Raw genomic sequence first — 16,006 nt, 5'->3', positions numbered from 1 at the left:
TGCCACTGAGCATTAAGGGGATTCTATATGTTGAGAAGCTTGGTAACACTGTTGGATAGAGGTTAAAATTGAAAAGTGATAGTTGAGCATTTGGGATATTATTCAATTCAAATTAGTTTTTTCGAATTACAGGAGACTGAGGAGTTTTACTATAAATTGTTTTCTTCGTTATAGAACTCTATTTTTGTGTCCAGTTAGTGCAATTTATTTACATTTTCCTTGTTAGCTACTGAAGTTATCTAGCTACCAGCACGAGTGTGCAGCTTTCTCTGCCAGAATGGTAGAATGGCCAACATTGCTGAAAATGTTGGACTATTTGTTGAAGAACCCCTTTCATTCTCTGGTGTACATGGAAAAGATGCAAATTAAAAGCGAGGGTCGACCTCTGCCTGAGGTCAGTTTCAAGAAGAAGAATGAAAGGTGAGAGTGTTCAATACCAACTGGTATCAAAAGTATAGCTGGTTAATAACAGGGAGCCTTTTATTAAGCCGCTTCTATTGCTGGCCTTGCCTGCTTTTTGGAAAGTCTGAGCCTTGGTCGAAAGGTGGGTACAGTGACCCGAAGAACATTGATCGTTCAGCTAAATGGCAAAACAAAAGCCAGGAGCATATAAATGCCCACATCAGATTCAAGCTTCTGGGAAAATGCTGCATCTATTATGACAAAGGTCTGCGTATTCAAACTGCGCAACACAAAGAGAAAGTAAGAAGAAACAGGGATGTTCTCAAGTGGCTTATCAACACTGCATTTTTGGACATGCAAGAATTTGCTTTTAGAGGACACGATGAGAGGGAAAGTTCCAACAAGTACAACTACAAGGAGCTTGCAGAGGCAATTGCACATTACAATGGTTTACTTGCTGAACATATTGAACTTTCGACTGTCTTTTCTGGGACGTCAAACGACTCCGAATGATTTGATAGCTTCCATCGCATCATCCATTAAAATATTAGAAGTTGACGCAGGGCATTTTTTGCCTGTGCTCATGTTAGCTTTCCACTTTCCTCTGTTATTTATTTAGCAAAGAACACATCACTCCGGATAGACACAAGCAAAAAAATGTATGACATAAATGTTGCGGCAGCCTAGGCTACACCTAAACATTAGAAATCTGACTTGCTGTATAGGATGAAAACCAGACTCTTTTTCAGCCTGACAAACTGTAGGCTGCTAACACCAGCATTAAGTTCGCTGATGACACGACGGTGGTAGGCCTGATCACCGACAACGATGAGAAAGCCTATAGGGAGGAGATAAGTGACCTGGCAGTGTGGTACCAGGACAACAACCTCTCCCTCAACGTCAGGAAGACAAAGGGAGGGCAGAGCAAGCCCCCTTCCACATCAACAGGGCTGTAGTGGAGCGGGTCGGAGCTTCAAGGTCTTCAGTGTCTACATCACTAAGGAATGGTCCACACACAGTCGTGAAGAAGGCATGACAATGCCTCTTTCCCCTCAGGAGGCTGAACAGATTTGGCATGGGCCCTCAGATCCTCAAAGTTATACAGCTGCACCATTGAGAGAGCATCATGGCTTGGTATGGCAACTGCTTGGCATCCGACCTCAAGGCAGTACACAAGGTAGTACAGATGGCCCAGTGCATCACTGGGGCTGAGCTGCCTGCCCTCCAGAACCTCTATACCAGACGGTCAGAGGAAGGCCCGGGAAATTGCCAAAGATCCCAGCCACCCAAGCCATAGACTGTTCTCTGCTACCACATGGCAATTGGTACTGGAGCATTCAGTCTGGAACCTGAAGGCTCCTGAACAGCTTCTACCCCCCAAGCCATAAGATTGCTGAACAGGTAATCAAATGGCTACCCAGACTATTTGCATTGACCCATTTTTTGCACTGACTCTATGCAGACTCACTGAACCCTACCCACACACTCACACATTCAGGACTTACTGATACTCCAACGCATGCATGCATGCACCCACCCACACACACCTTGATTGTTTAGTTACTTTTATGTACATGTACAGTACATATTACCTCAACTACCTTGTTGCCCTGCACATTGACTCCTACCGGTACTCCTTGTATATGGCCTTGTTATTGTTGTCTATTGTGTTACAATTTTCAATTTGTATTAGCAAATGTTTCTTTAACTGTGCATTGTTGGGAAGGGCTTGTAAGTATTTCACGGTAAAATCTACACCTGTTGTATTCAGCCCATGTGACAAATAAAAATGTATTTGCTCTAATTTCCAGCTACTGTAGGTCCTATGAGGCGAATCAAAACAAATCCACACTGTGTATCAAAACAAAGCCGTAGTAATACCATGCCTGCACCTCGATCTCAGCATAATAAGGACAATATCTGCAGGTGGCACTCAGGGCCTGGTCTCCCTCACACAACATTAAAATGGTTTAATGATCCTCGCTGCGGTCATGTAATCAATGTGTTGCGCTCAGAGCCTCAAAGAACGGTTTAGGGCCGTCTGAAGCAATGGTCCATCACACTGTTAAGCACGGGGGATTCATTTCACGGTAAAGGTTTGGCCCCTCAGTGCTCTGAACATGGTTCAGACTGGTGAGTCAGCCTGAAACTAAAAGGATGAGAGGAACAGATGTCAGAGTGTTTGTCTGTGTAAGAAAGGCACACAAAAGAGGACATGGCTCTCAATAGACAGACCGGAGACTGACTGAAAACTGGACTGTGAAAACAGGCCTCAACACTGATATTCACACACATTTTGTGTGCTACTTCTTGGTAATACCCAAATAGTACCATCCAAATACTTATATGAATGGAAGCAAAACTACTGAACAGTAATGCACTTGAATCCCATTGGGTTTTCGTTTCAACTTCTTTATTTAAAAAGAATGACAAATTATATCATATTGCCACAATTTAACACACAGTCATATCAGAACCACTAGAGTGAAAGCTGGTGTATTCAAGTGACTAATTCTCTCCGAACAAAGCACACACACACATTACTTTTCCAGACCATTGATAACAGTGCATATCATCCATCTCCATTTCACAGTCCACATTCATTACTCTGGATTATACAGGAAAAAAAGGAAAATACAAATAAAGTGCACCATAAAATGTACACTGCTCAAAAAAATAAAGAGAACACTTAAACAACACAATGTAACTCCAAGTCAATCACACTTCTGTGAATTCAAACTGTCCACTTAGGAAGCAACACTGATAGACAATATATTTCACATGCTGTTGTGCAAATGGAATAGACAACAGGTGGAAATTATAGGCAATTAGCAAGACACCCCCAATAAAGGAGTGGTTCTGCAGGTGGTGACCACAGACCACTTCTCAGTTCCTATGCTTCCTGGCTGATGTTTTGGCACTTTTGAATGCTGGCGGTGCTTTCACTCTAGTGGTAGCATGAGACGGAGTCTACAAACCACACAAGTGGCTCAGGTAGTGCAGCTCATCCAGGATGGCACATCAATGCGAGCTGTGGCAAGAAGGTGTCTGTCAGCGTAGTGTCCAGAGCATGGAGGCGCTACCAGGAGACAGGCCAGTAAATCAGGAGACGTGGAGGAGGCAGTAGGAGGGCAACAACCCAGCAGCAGGACCGCTACCTCTGCCTTTGTGCAAGAAGGAGCAGGAGGAGCGCTGCCAGAGCCCTGCAAAATGACCTCCAGCAGGCCACAAATGTGCATGTGTCTGCTCAAACGGTCAGAAACAGACTCCATGAGGGTGGTATGAGGGCCCGACGTCCACAGGTGGGGGTTGTGCTTACAGCCCAACACCGTACAGGACATTTGGCATTTGCCAGAGAACACCAAGATTGGCAAATTCGCCACTGGCGCCCTGTGCTCTTCACAGATGAAAGCAGGTTCACACTGAGCACACGTGACAGACGTGACAGAGTCTGGAGACGCCATGGAGAACGTTCTGCTGCCTGCAACATCCTCCAGCATGACCGGTTTGGCGGTGGGTCAGTCATGGTGTGGGGTGGCATTTCTTTGGGGGGCCGCACAGCCCTCCATGTGCTCGCCAGAGGTAGCCTGACTGCCATTAGGTACCGAGATGAGATCCTCAGACCCCTTGTGAGACCATATGCTGGTGCGGTTGGCCCTGGGTTCCTCCTAATGCAAGACAATGCTAGACCTCATGTGGCTGGAGTGTGTCAGCAGTTCCTGCAAGAGGAAGGCATTGATGCTATGGACTGGCCCGCCCGTTCCCCAGACCTGAATCCAATTGAGCACATCTGGGACATCATGTCTCGCTCCATCCACCAACGCCACGTTGCACCACAGACTGTCCAGGAGTTGGCGAATGCTTTAGTCCAGGTCTGGGAGGAGATTCCTCAGGAGACCATCCGCCACCTCATCGGGAGCATGCCCAGGCGTTGTAGGGAGGTCATACAGGCACGAGGAGGCCACACACACTGCTGAGCCTCATTTTGACTTGTTTTAAGGACATTACATCAAAGTTGGATCAGCCTGTAGTGTGGTTTTCCACTTTAATTTTGAGTGTGACTCCAAATCCAGACCTCCATTGGTTGATAAATTGGATTTCCATTGATTATTTTTGTGTGATTTTGTTGTCAGCACATTTAACTATGTAAAGAATTCATTCCGATCTAGGATGTGTTATTTGAGTGTTCCCTTTATTTTTTGGAGCAGTGTATATAATATTCAGTAGTTGACTACAGCGCATACCATATATACAGTAAGTTGAGTTTGTGAATCATTCCAAAGGCTATATATCATCCTATATGATGACATTATTATGACAAACATCAGATATCCCTTCAGCTGAGCTGGTCTTCATACTCTTTATGGAAACCTGTAACGGCTGTCGTAGAGAGGGGACCAAAGCGCAGCGTGTTGATTGCTCATGATGAATATTTATTTTAACTCAGAACACTAAAGAAAAAATAACAAAGAGAAAACGAAAGCGCACAGTTCTGTCAGGTACAGAAAACTAAACGGAAGACAACTACCCACAAACACAGGTGGGGAAAAACCCTACTTAAGTATGATCTCCAATTAGAGACAACGAGTACCAGCTGCCTTTATTTGGAGATGTCCCAAAAAACAACAACATAGAAATAGAAAACTAGAACTTAAACATAGAATTACAAAACATAGAAAAACACAAAACACCCCCTGTCACGCCCTGACCAACTCTACCATAGAAAATAGCATCTTACTATGGTCAGGACGTGACAAAACTGTCACTGACAGGAAAGAATTCCCAGCAACCCTCCTGGCACATCTTCCAAACATGCTGTAGGATTCCTGTCAAGGACAATTCAACCGTGACAACGACATCAGTAATTAATATATTCGGCTTTCATTTAACTTGATGCCCAGAATACCTAATCTGTATTTTGGATGTCAGCAAGATTACTTAGTCCAAGTGTTCGGTTTCAGCTTTGTTAATGAGGTACATCACAACGAATCTCAGGAGAAAACCGGTTGAGACACATTGAGAAACTCTTACATGTCACTATTCCAGACAGTAGAACGTACAACATAAGCACATGCAATGTTGGCTGGACTTAGCAAGCTATTGTGGAAGTATCCTCTAATTTTAATAGGAATGCTGGTATAATTGACCCACCAATTATAATAATGTCAATGATTTCCAAATCATTATAAAATAATAAGTCTCAGCATGCATTATTAGACAAGCATATCAATTCAGTGCTAAAATTAAACACCCTAAATAATTCAACGGGTAATTGTTTTTGACATTAAGAATAACCTGTTAAATAGAGAGCCGAGAGAGGCCATTAAGGGGCTGAACACCCCATTACATTTAAAATTATATACTGAGTTTACAAAACATTAGGAACACCTTCTTAGTAAGTTGCACCCCCTTTTTCCCTTCAGAACAGCCTCAATTCGTCGTGGCATGGACATCGAAAGCGTTCCACAGGGATGCTGGCCCATGTTAATTCCACTGCTTCCCACAGTTGTCAAGTTGGCTGGGTGTCCTTTGGGTGGTTGACCATTTTTGATACACAAGTGAAACTGTTGAGAATGAAAAAAACAGCAACTTTGCAGTTCTTGACACACACAAACCGGTGTGCCTGGCACCTACTACCATTCCCCGTTCAAAGGCACTTAAATATTTTGTCTTACCCATTTACTCTCTGAATGGCACACATACACAATCCATGTCTCAATTGTCTCAAGGCTTAAAAATCCTCCTTTAACCTGTCTCCTTCGTCTACACTGATTTGAAGTGGATTTAATAGGTGACATCAACAAGGGACCAAAGCTTTCACCTGCATTCACCTGGTCAGTCTGTCACGGAAAGAGCAGGAGTTCCTAATGTTTCGTACACTCAGTGGTAAACTTTCTGTTGGACAACTGAACCTACACATGAATTGGGACGCAATCAAATGAGGACAGATCTCTTAACCTCTCTAGGATATGTGGCACGAAATCGTCCCACTTACTCAACAGCCAGTGGAATCCCGTGGCGCGATATTCAAATACCTTAGAAATGCAATTACTTCAATTTCTCAAACATATGACTATTTTACACCATTTTAAAGACAAGACTCTCGTTAATCTAACCACACTGTCCGATTTCAAAAAGGCTTTACAACGAAAGCAAAACATTAGATTATGTCAGCAGAGTACCCAGCCAGAAATAATCAGACACCCATTTTTCAAGCTAGCATATAATGTCACATAAACCCAAACCACAGCTAAATGCAGCACTAACCTTTGATGATCTTCATCAGATGACACTCCTAGGACATTATGTTATACAATACATGCATGTTTTTTTCAATCAAGTTCATATTTATATCAAAAACCAGCTTTTACCATTAGCATGTGACATTCAGAACTAGCATACCCACCGCAAACTTCCGGTGAATTTACTAAATTAATCACGATAAACGTTCACAAAAAACATCATTATTTTAAGAATTATAGATACAGAACTCCTTTATGCAATCGCGGTGTCCAATTTTAAAATAGCTTTTCGGCAAAAGCACATTTTGCAATATTCTGAGTAGATAGCTCGCCATCACGGGCTAGCTATTTTGACACCCACCAAATTTGGCACTCACCAAATTCAGATTTACTATAAGAAAAATTGGATTACCTTTGCTGTTCTTCGTCAGAATGCACTCCCAGGACTTCTACTTCAATAACAAATGTTGGTTTGGTTCAAAATAATAAATAGTTATGTTCAAATATTCTCTGTTTTGTTCGTGCGTTCAAGACACTATCCGAAAGGTGACAAAGGGTGACGCGCCCGACGCGTTTCGTGACAAAAAATTTCGAAATATTCCATTACCGTACTTCGAAGCATGTCAACCGCTGTTTAAAATACATTTTTATGCGATTTTTCGGGTAAAAAAAGTGACAATATTCCGACCGGGAAACCCTGTTTTTGTTCAAAGACGAAAAAATAAAAACATGGTGTCGGCTCGTGCACGCGCCCCCAGTCTCATTGTTCTCTGATCGACCACTATCCAAATGCGCTACTGTTTTTCAGCCATGGCCTGCAGAGTCATCATTCACCGTTCTGCCGGCTTCTGAGAGCCTATGGGAGCCATAGGAAGTGTCACGTTACAGCAGAGATCCTCAGTTTTCAATAAAGAGAGTGTAGAAGGCCAAGAAATGGTCATAGAGGGCACATCCTGTAAGGAATCTTCTCAGGTTTTTGCCTGCCATATGAGTTCTGTTATACGCACAGACACCATTCAAACAGTTTTAGAAACTTTAGGGTGTTTTCTATCCAAATCAAACAATTATATGCATATTCTAGTTTCTGGGAAGTAGTAATAACCAGATTAAATCGGGTACGTTTTTTTATCCGGCTGTGCAAATACTGCCCCTTACCCCAGAGAGGTTAAACTTGAGCACCATCATTTACATTTTAGTCATTTAGCAGACACTCTTATCCAGAGCGACTTACAGTAGTGAATGCATACATTTCATAATTTTTTTCTCCGTGCTGGTCCCCCGTGAGAATCAAGCCCACAACCCTGGCGTTGCAAACACCATGCTCTACCAACTGAGCCACACGGGACAACATAGATATCATCCTGACCAGCCTCCCCTCTAAATAGACCTCTGCTGTCTTCAACCAGGATCTCAGCGATCACTGCCTCATTGCCTGGGTCAGTAATGGGTCCGCTGTCAAACGACCACCCCTCACTGTCAAATGCTCCCGAAAACACTTCAGCGAGCAGGCCTTTCTAATCGACCTGGCCCGGGTATCCTGGAAAGATATTGACCTCATTCCATCAGTAGAGGATGCCTGGTGATTGTTAAAAAGTTATTTCGTCACCATCTTAAATAAGCATGCTCCATTAAAAAAATGTGGAACCAGGAACAGATTTCTAAGGTCTTCGAAAGCCAAGTTAACAAACAGATCACCGACAATTTCAAATCCCACTGTACCTTCTCCGCTATGCAATCTGGTTTCCGAGCTGGTCATGGGTGCACCTCTGCCACGCTCAAGGTCCTAAACAATATCATAACCACCATCGATAAAAGACAATACTGTGCAGCCGTATTCATAAACCTGGCCAAGGCTTTCGACTCTGTCAATCACAGCATTCTTATCGGCAGACTCAACAGGCTTGGTATCTCAAATGACTGCCTCGCCTAGTTCACCAACTTCTTCTTAGACAGAGTTCAGTGTGTTAAATCGGAGGGCCTGTTGTCCGGACCTCTGGCAGTCTCTATGGGGGTGCCACAGTGTTCAATTCTAGGGCCGACTCTTTTCTCTGTATACATCAATGATGTCGCTCTTACGGCTGGTGATTCCCCCGATCCACCTCTACGCAGACGACACCATTCTGTATACTTCTGGCCCTTCTTTGGACACTGTGTTAACTAACCTCCAGACAAGCTTCAATGCCATACAACTCTCCTTCCGTGACCTCCAACTACTCTTAAATGCAGTAAAACTAAATGCATGCTCTTCAACCAATCGCTGGCCGCACCTGCCCGCCCGCATAGCATCACTACTCTGGACGGTCCTGACTTAGAATATGTGGACAACTACAAATACCTAGGTGTCTGGTTAGACTAAACTCTCCTTCCAGACTCATATTAAGCGTCTCCAATCCAAAATTAAATCTAGAATCAGCTTCCTATTTTGCAACAAAGCATCTTTCACTCATGCTGCCAAACATACACACATAAAACTGACTATCCTACCGATCCTTTACTTCGGCGATGTCATTTACAAAATAGCCTCCAACATTCTACTCAGCAAATTGGATGCAGTCTATCACAGTGCCATCCGTTTCGTCACCAAAGCCCCATATACTACCCACCACTGCGACCTGTATGCTCTTGTTGGCTGGCCCTCGCTTCATATTCGTCGCCAAACCCACTGGCCCCAGGTCATCTATATGTCTTTGCTAGGTAAAGCCCTGCTTTATCTCAGCTCACTGGTCACCATAGCAGCACCCACCCATAGCACACGCTCCAGCAGGTATATTTCACTGGTCACCCCCAAAAACCAATTCCCCCTTTGGCCGCCTTTCCTTCCAGTTCTCTGCTACCAATGAATTGCAAAAATCACTGAAGCTGGAAACCCATATCTCCCTCACCAACTTTAAGCATCAGCTATCAGAGCAGTTTACAGATCTTTGCACCTGTACATAGCCCATCTGTAAATAGCCCATCCAACTCCCTCATCCCCATATTGTTTTGAGTTTTTTTGCTCCTTTATACCCAGTATCTCTACTTGCACCTTCACATTCAAATGCAAATCATTTTATTACATTTTTTATGTGTTTTTCTGGATTTTTTTGTTGTTTTTCTGTCTCTCACTGTTCAAATAAACCTACCATTAAAATTATAGACTGATAATTTCTTTGTCAGTGGGCAAACGTACAAAATCAGCAGGGGATCAAATACTTTTTCCCCTCACTGTAGCATATGTCAATGAACACTTTCCAATTGTCACGCTCTGACTTGGAGAGCTGTGTTTTCTCTGTTTAGCTAGGCCAGGGTGTGATAGGTGGGTGGGCATTCTCTGATTGTAAGCCATACTTAGGCAGCCTATTTTTCCTTCGTTTTTTGTGGGTAGTTGTTTTCCGTTTAGCTGTGAGTACCTGACGGAACTGTCTGCTGTCATTTTTGTTTTTTTGTAAGTGTTCATTCTTTCATTAAACATCAAGATGAACATATTCCACGCTGCACCTTGGTCTGCTCATTTCGACGCCTGTGACACCAATAGCATTATATTGGCAATGGACACTGTCCAACTGCAGTTTAACTTTTCACAAGTACCAACACACTGGTGTGATCATTTTACAGTGGTCCCTGTAGCGTACGATCAAACCGGTGTGATTAGAACGCTTATTTAGAAAGCTTATTTAAAACGGTCAGTTTCAAATGATGCAACAATCAGCATTTGAGCCAGCAACTGTTTTTTCAGAAAAATTTCACACAAACACAGTACCTTAAAGTTATTTCCAATGTGAGCAGTTCATTTTTTGATGCAATGTTCAGACATTCACAGAAGTGACTACAGCATAACACAATCATCCAAACCGGAAAAATGTAGGCTAGATTTTTCCTTGCACTAACTGAGGAAAGGTCGACGTAACACAAGTGGTCATATTTGTATAACTCTCGGCCGACATAAACTACAATATGAATTAGCTAATATAATTAACTATTTATAATTAATCACATCACTGGTGTGCTCACCATTGATCGAATTAATTTAGTAAAACTCTAGAAATCAAAAGTAATCCGGCGATGGGTAGTTTCTGCGCACTGCCATGCTTTTTTTTCTCACAGAAACCAAAGCTAATAAGAGAAGACAAGATGAGTTTGGTCTGTTTATAGTATGCATGTTGAAGAGGGTGTGTCATCTACCATCGTTCACATCCCACCATTCATTTCCAGAAGTTCTCAATAAATGAGTGAACCCTTACTCACCTCATTTTGTTATGACATCTTTGGTCCGACATATGATTAAGTGATAGTGATTTGATACAAGTGGCGCATGCCGGCAGTCAATCACGTAACCTCTCACTCCCACTCTGAGCCATTCAGTGTTGTTGTTTATATATGTAGCTAGTGAGCTAAGCTGTAGTTTTAGCAGTCTTTCAAAAGCAGACAAATCACAGATGAGGAAATTCTGGAGATTTTTTACAATTCTGACAATGAGTCTGAGTATGAACGTCAGGAATTTGATTCTGACAGTGACGAGCTGCCCCCCAACCTTGTAGACATTGAGAACCCTGAATCTGAGGACCCCTTGTCCACTGACGAAGTCCCAGGTCCCTTTGAAGATGCTGGTGGTGATGGAGGCAGACAGACAGTGGATGAAGTACAGGAGTTCTGTGGTAGCTGGAAGGCCGCCAGCCATTTCACTCCTCCTAACCCTGCTGTTTATTTTGATGAGTCCCAGTCTGGAGTGCAATGCCCCTTGCCATTTCCATCTGAGGCAGAGTGCTTCAAGTTGTTTCTGACAGAGGAGCTGGTGGGAGACATAGTAGAGGAGACCAATCGCTATGCCTTGGAGCTACACGAGAAGAGAGAGCCAGGAGTGGGGGTCGCTAAATGGGTGACAACCGGAATTAGTAAAATGAATACCTTCCTGGTGACAGTCATTCTCTTGGGGATAGTAAAGAAGAACTCCCTAAGAGAATACTGGAGCACAGATCTTATGTTTGCAACTCCCTTCTTTGTCACCCTATTTTCCCAAGACCGCTTCCAAGTTCTGCTGCGATGCCTGCATTTCGTCAACAATGCTACTGCCATCCTAAATGACCAGTTATACAAAATAAGAAATGTACTTAGCAACCTGACATCAGCATTTGGTAAATTCTTTGTGTCATACAAGGACCTATGCATTGATGAGTCCCTGATATTATGGAAAGGTAGGCTGTCCGGGTCCGTGGTGATGACCATGCTGGCTCCTCATCTCGGCAAGGGACACAGTTTGCATGTGGACAATTGGTACAGCAGTCCCACACTCTTCCAGCATCTGCTCTCCAAGAGCACAGGGGCCTGTGGCACAGTCAGGTCGAACAGGAAGGGGATGCTGGCATTCAGATGCAGGAAGATGCAGAGAGGGGAAGTGGAGTTCAAGGAGAATGGTCAACAGCCGACAGTAAAGTGACATGACAAACGAGATGTCCATGTCCTCTCCACTGTCCATACAGCAACCATGTTGGCCACAGGGAAGGTGGACCACCTGACGGGAGAGAGAAAAATCAAACCAGACTGTGTGCTTGACTATAACCTCAAAATGGGGTCAGTGGATAAGGCGGACCTGATAAACAGCTTTGTGGAATGCATTCAGAAAATGTCCAAGTGGAATAAGAAGATATTTTTCCATCTGATCAACACTGCTGCCCTCAATGGCCACATAGTTCACCATCAATTAACAGGTGAGATGATTACTGAACAAGGTATTTTTTGTAATTGGACTTACAGTTCACATACAAATCACATACAGTTACATTATGCAATTATAGTGACAATATCTCACCCACCTACCCACTGTCTCATCATCCTCTCCCTTCCCTCATCCTCCCCGCTCCCTCATAGGTAAAGTAATTAAATACCAAAAGTACAGAGAGAACCTCATGAGAGCTGCTGAAGGAGCACCACTCCCCTCGGCGCCCATTCACTGGGGGTCGTCCTGCTGCGGACAATCCCCTACGCCTCACTGCACGGCATTTTCCCTGCAAAGTCCCTCAACATGCTGCTCAAGGTAGTCACACACGGAGGCACTGCAAAGTCTGCCTGCCTGGCACCAGGAGAAGTAAGCAGAGGAAGTTGACAAAATACATGCGTTTAGCTTGTGATGCACCTCTATGTATTTCACCATGCTTTGGGGAGTATCATATGCTCAAGCACTATTGAGCACATCTGCAGCAATGAATGACTGACTGACCTGACAGGTGACCTGCCATGATACTATGCCTTTAGAAGTGGGGGGGTGGGGGGGGGGTGCAGTTGTTGTTCAGTCAATGCATAAATATGATTTATGGGTTACGCATATTCGTTTTTTTTTCTTCTAGTAAAACAAGTTTTTGTTGTTGTTGTTGTTCAACCAACCACCACCAATACTGCACTAAAATAGACGACTATTACATATTGGTCTATGTGTTTTCTTGCTGTGTTTTCATCCAGTAAAACTGTTAAGGAGTGTACGCTAGCATACAAAAGCTGGCCTCAATCTTCAGCTCGATAGATGTCCAGCTCCAGTTCCAGTTATGATATTGGCAAATACTGTTTGTGTGTGTGGTTTCTGAAAGTACAGAATAAAGAGGAATTAATAGTAATTAGAAGAGTATATAGCTATAATAGGATATAACAATAAAACAATATTACAAAGAAGTAACATAATTAACATTGCTATAAAAATAGTATATTGCATTGACAAAATCACAAATTTGAGCTATAACAGTAAGAAATGCTAACTTCGAGCTCCGCAAGGGGGCAAAACAAGGCAGAACAGAGCTATGCTAAATTGGCAAAATGAAAACAAACCATGGTCAAATGTTTTATTTATTTAACCTTTATTTAACTAGGCAAGTCATTTCACAACAAATTATTATTTACAACGACGGCCTACATCGGCCAAACTCAGACAACGCTAGGGCAATTGTGCGCCACCCTGTGGGACTCCCAATCACGGCCGCTTGTGATACAGCCTGGATTCGAACCAGGGTATCTGTAGTGATGACTCTAGCACTGAGATGCAGTGCCGTAGACCACTGTACCACTTGGGAGTCATAAGGCCAGGGTAGCTTCAAAATACAACACAAGCTAATACTTCTCTGACGCAGTTAGCATTATTTTAAAGAGCTAATAGAAGAATGTAGCTAGCTACACAGTGAAGGAAAAAAGTATTTGATCCCCTGCTGATTTTGTTTGTTTGCTAACTGACAAAGAAATTATCAGTCTATAATTTTAATGGTAGGTTTATTTAAACAGTGAGAGACAGAATAACAACAACAAAAAATCCAGAAAAACCCATGTCAAAAATGTTAGAAAATTATTTGCATTTTAATGAGGGAAACAAGTATTTGACCCCTCAGCAAAACATGACTTAGTACTTGGTGGCAAAACCCTTGTTGGCAATCACAGAGATCAGACGTTTCTTGTAGCTGGCAGGTTTGCACACATCTCAGGAGGGATTTTGTCCCACTCCTCTTTGCAAATCTTCTCCAAGTCATTAAGGTTTCAAGGCTGACGTTTGGCAACTCGAACCTTCAGCTCCCTGCACAGATTTTCTATGGGATTAAGGTCTGGAGACTGGCTAGGCCACTCCAGGACCTTAATGTGCTTCTTCTTGAGCCACTCCTTTGTTGCCTTGGCCGTGTGTTTTGGGTCATTGTCATGCTGGAATACGACATCCACGACCCATTTTCAATGCCCTGACTGAGGGAAGGAGGTTCTCACCCAAGATTTGACGGTACATGGCCCCATCCATCGTCCCTTTGATGCGGTGAAGTTGTCCTGTCCCCTTAGCAGAAAAACACCCCCAAAGTATAATGTTTCCACCTCCATGTTTGACGGTGGGCATGGTGTTCTTGGGGTCATAGGCAGCATTCCTCCTCCTCCAAACACGGCGAGTTGAGTTGATGCCAAAGAGCTCCATTTTGGTCTCATCTGACCACAACATTTTCACCCAGTTGTCCTCTGAATCATTCAGATGCTCATTGGCAAACTTCAGACAGGCATGTATATGTGGTTTCTTGAGCAGGGGGACCTTGCAGGCGCTGCAGGATTTCAGTCCTTCACGGCGTAGTGTGTTACCAATTGTTTTCTTGGTGACTATGGTCCCAGCTGCCTTGAGATCATTGACAAGATCCAACCGTGTAGTTCTGGGCTGATTCCTCACCGTTCTCATGATCATTGCAACTCCACGAGGTGAGATCTTGCATGGAGCCCCAGGCCGAGGGAGATTGACAGTTCTTTTGTGTTTCTTCCATTTTCGAATAATCGCACCAACTGTTGTCACCTTCTCACCAAGCTGCTTGGCAATGGTCTTGTAGCCCATTCCAGCCTTGTGTAGGTCTACAATCTAGTCCCTGACATCCTTGGAGAGCTCTTTGGTCTTGGCCATGGTGGAGAGTTTGGAATCTGATTGATTGATTGCTTCTGTGGACAGGTGTCTTTTATACAGGTAATAAACTGAGATTAGGAGCACTCCCTTTAAGAGTGTGCTCCTAATCTCAGCTCGTTACCTGTATAAAAGACACCTGGGAGCCAGAAATCTTTCTGATTAAGAGGGGGTCAAATACTTATTTCCCTCATTAAAATGCAAATCAATTTATAACATTTTTGACATGTGTTTTTCTGGAGTTTCTGTTGTTATTCTGTCTCTCACTGTTCAAATAAACCTACCATTAAAATTGTAAGTGGTGTTACATAGATGCTGTCACGTCCTGACCAGTAAAAGAGGTTGTTTGTTATTGTAGTTTGGTCAGGGTGTGGCAGGGGGTGTTTGTTTTATGTGTTTTGAGGGTTTTGGTATATGTTCTTTGTTAGTATATTTCTATGGCCGTGCCTAGTTTTTCTATTTCTATGTTTAGGGTTTTCGTTTGACCTTCAATTGGAGGCAGCTGTTTCTTGTTCCCTCTGATTGGAGGTCCTATTTAGCAGGGGTTTTTCAGCTTGTGTTTGTGGGTGGTTGTTATCAGTCTATTGTTTTGTACGTGACGGAACTGTTAAGCTGTCGTTCGTGTTCTGTTTTGTTTACGTGTTCAATAAAAGTTAAAAATGAGCACTCAACCCGCTGTGCCTTGGTCTAGTCCCTTCGACGGCCATTACAGATGCTGTGTTCATGATGCATGATTAATACATAATTCATGGTTTATTTGATGTAGTAAATAAATAAATTATTTATTGATGTATAGATAAGAATTTAAATTTGATGTAACAGGTAAATTAACGTTAGGCCATTGTTTGTGTTTTTATGTTCCATCCCGAAACTAACGTTCTCTGTTGTGTTACTGCTACGGAATTTGTTAATTGACTGTGTGCAATCTAACTTAAGCAGATCTTAGTCTGAGTCATAATTGTTGATGGCAGAGGCTAAGAAAGACAGTAAA

The sequence above is a fragment of the Salmo trutta genome, chromosome 18 (genome assembly GCF_901001165.1).
Source record: "Salmo trutta chromosome 18, fSalTru1.1, whole genome shotgun sequence".
NCBI classification, from domain to species: domain Eukaryota; kingdom Metazoa; phylum Chordata; class Actinopteri; order Salmoniformes; family Salmonidae; genus Salmo; species Salmo trutta.
The sequence above is the reverse complement of the archived record's forward strand: the minus strand, read 5'-3'. Positions refer to the sequence as shown.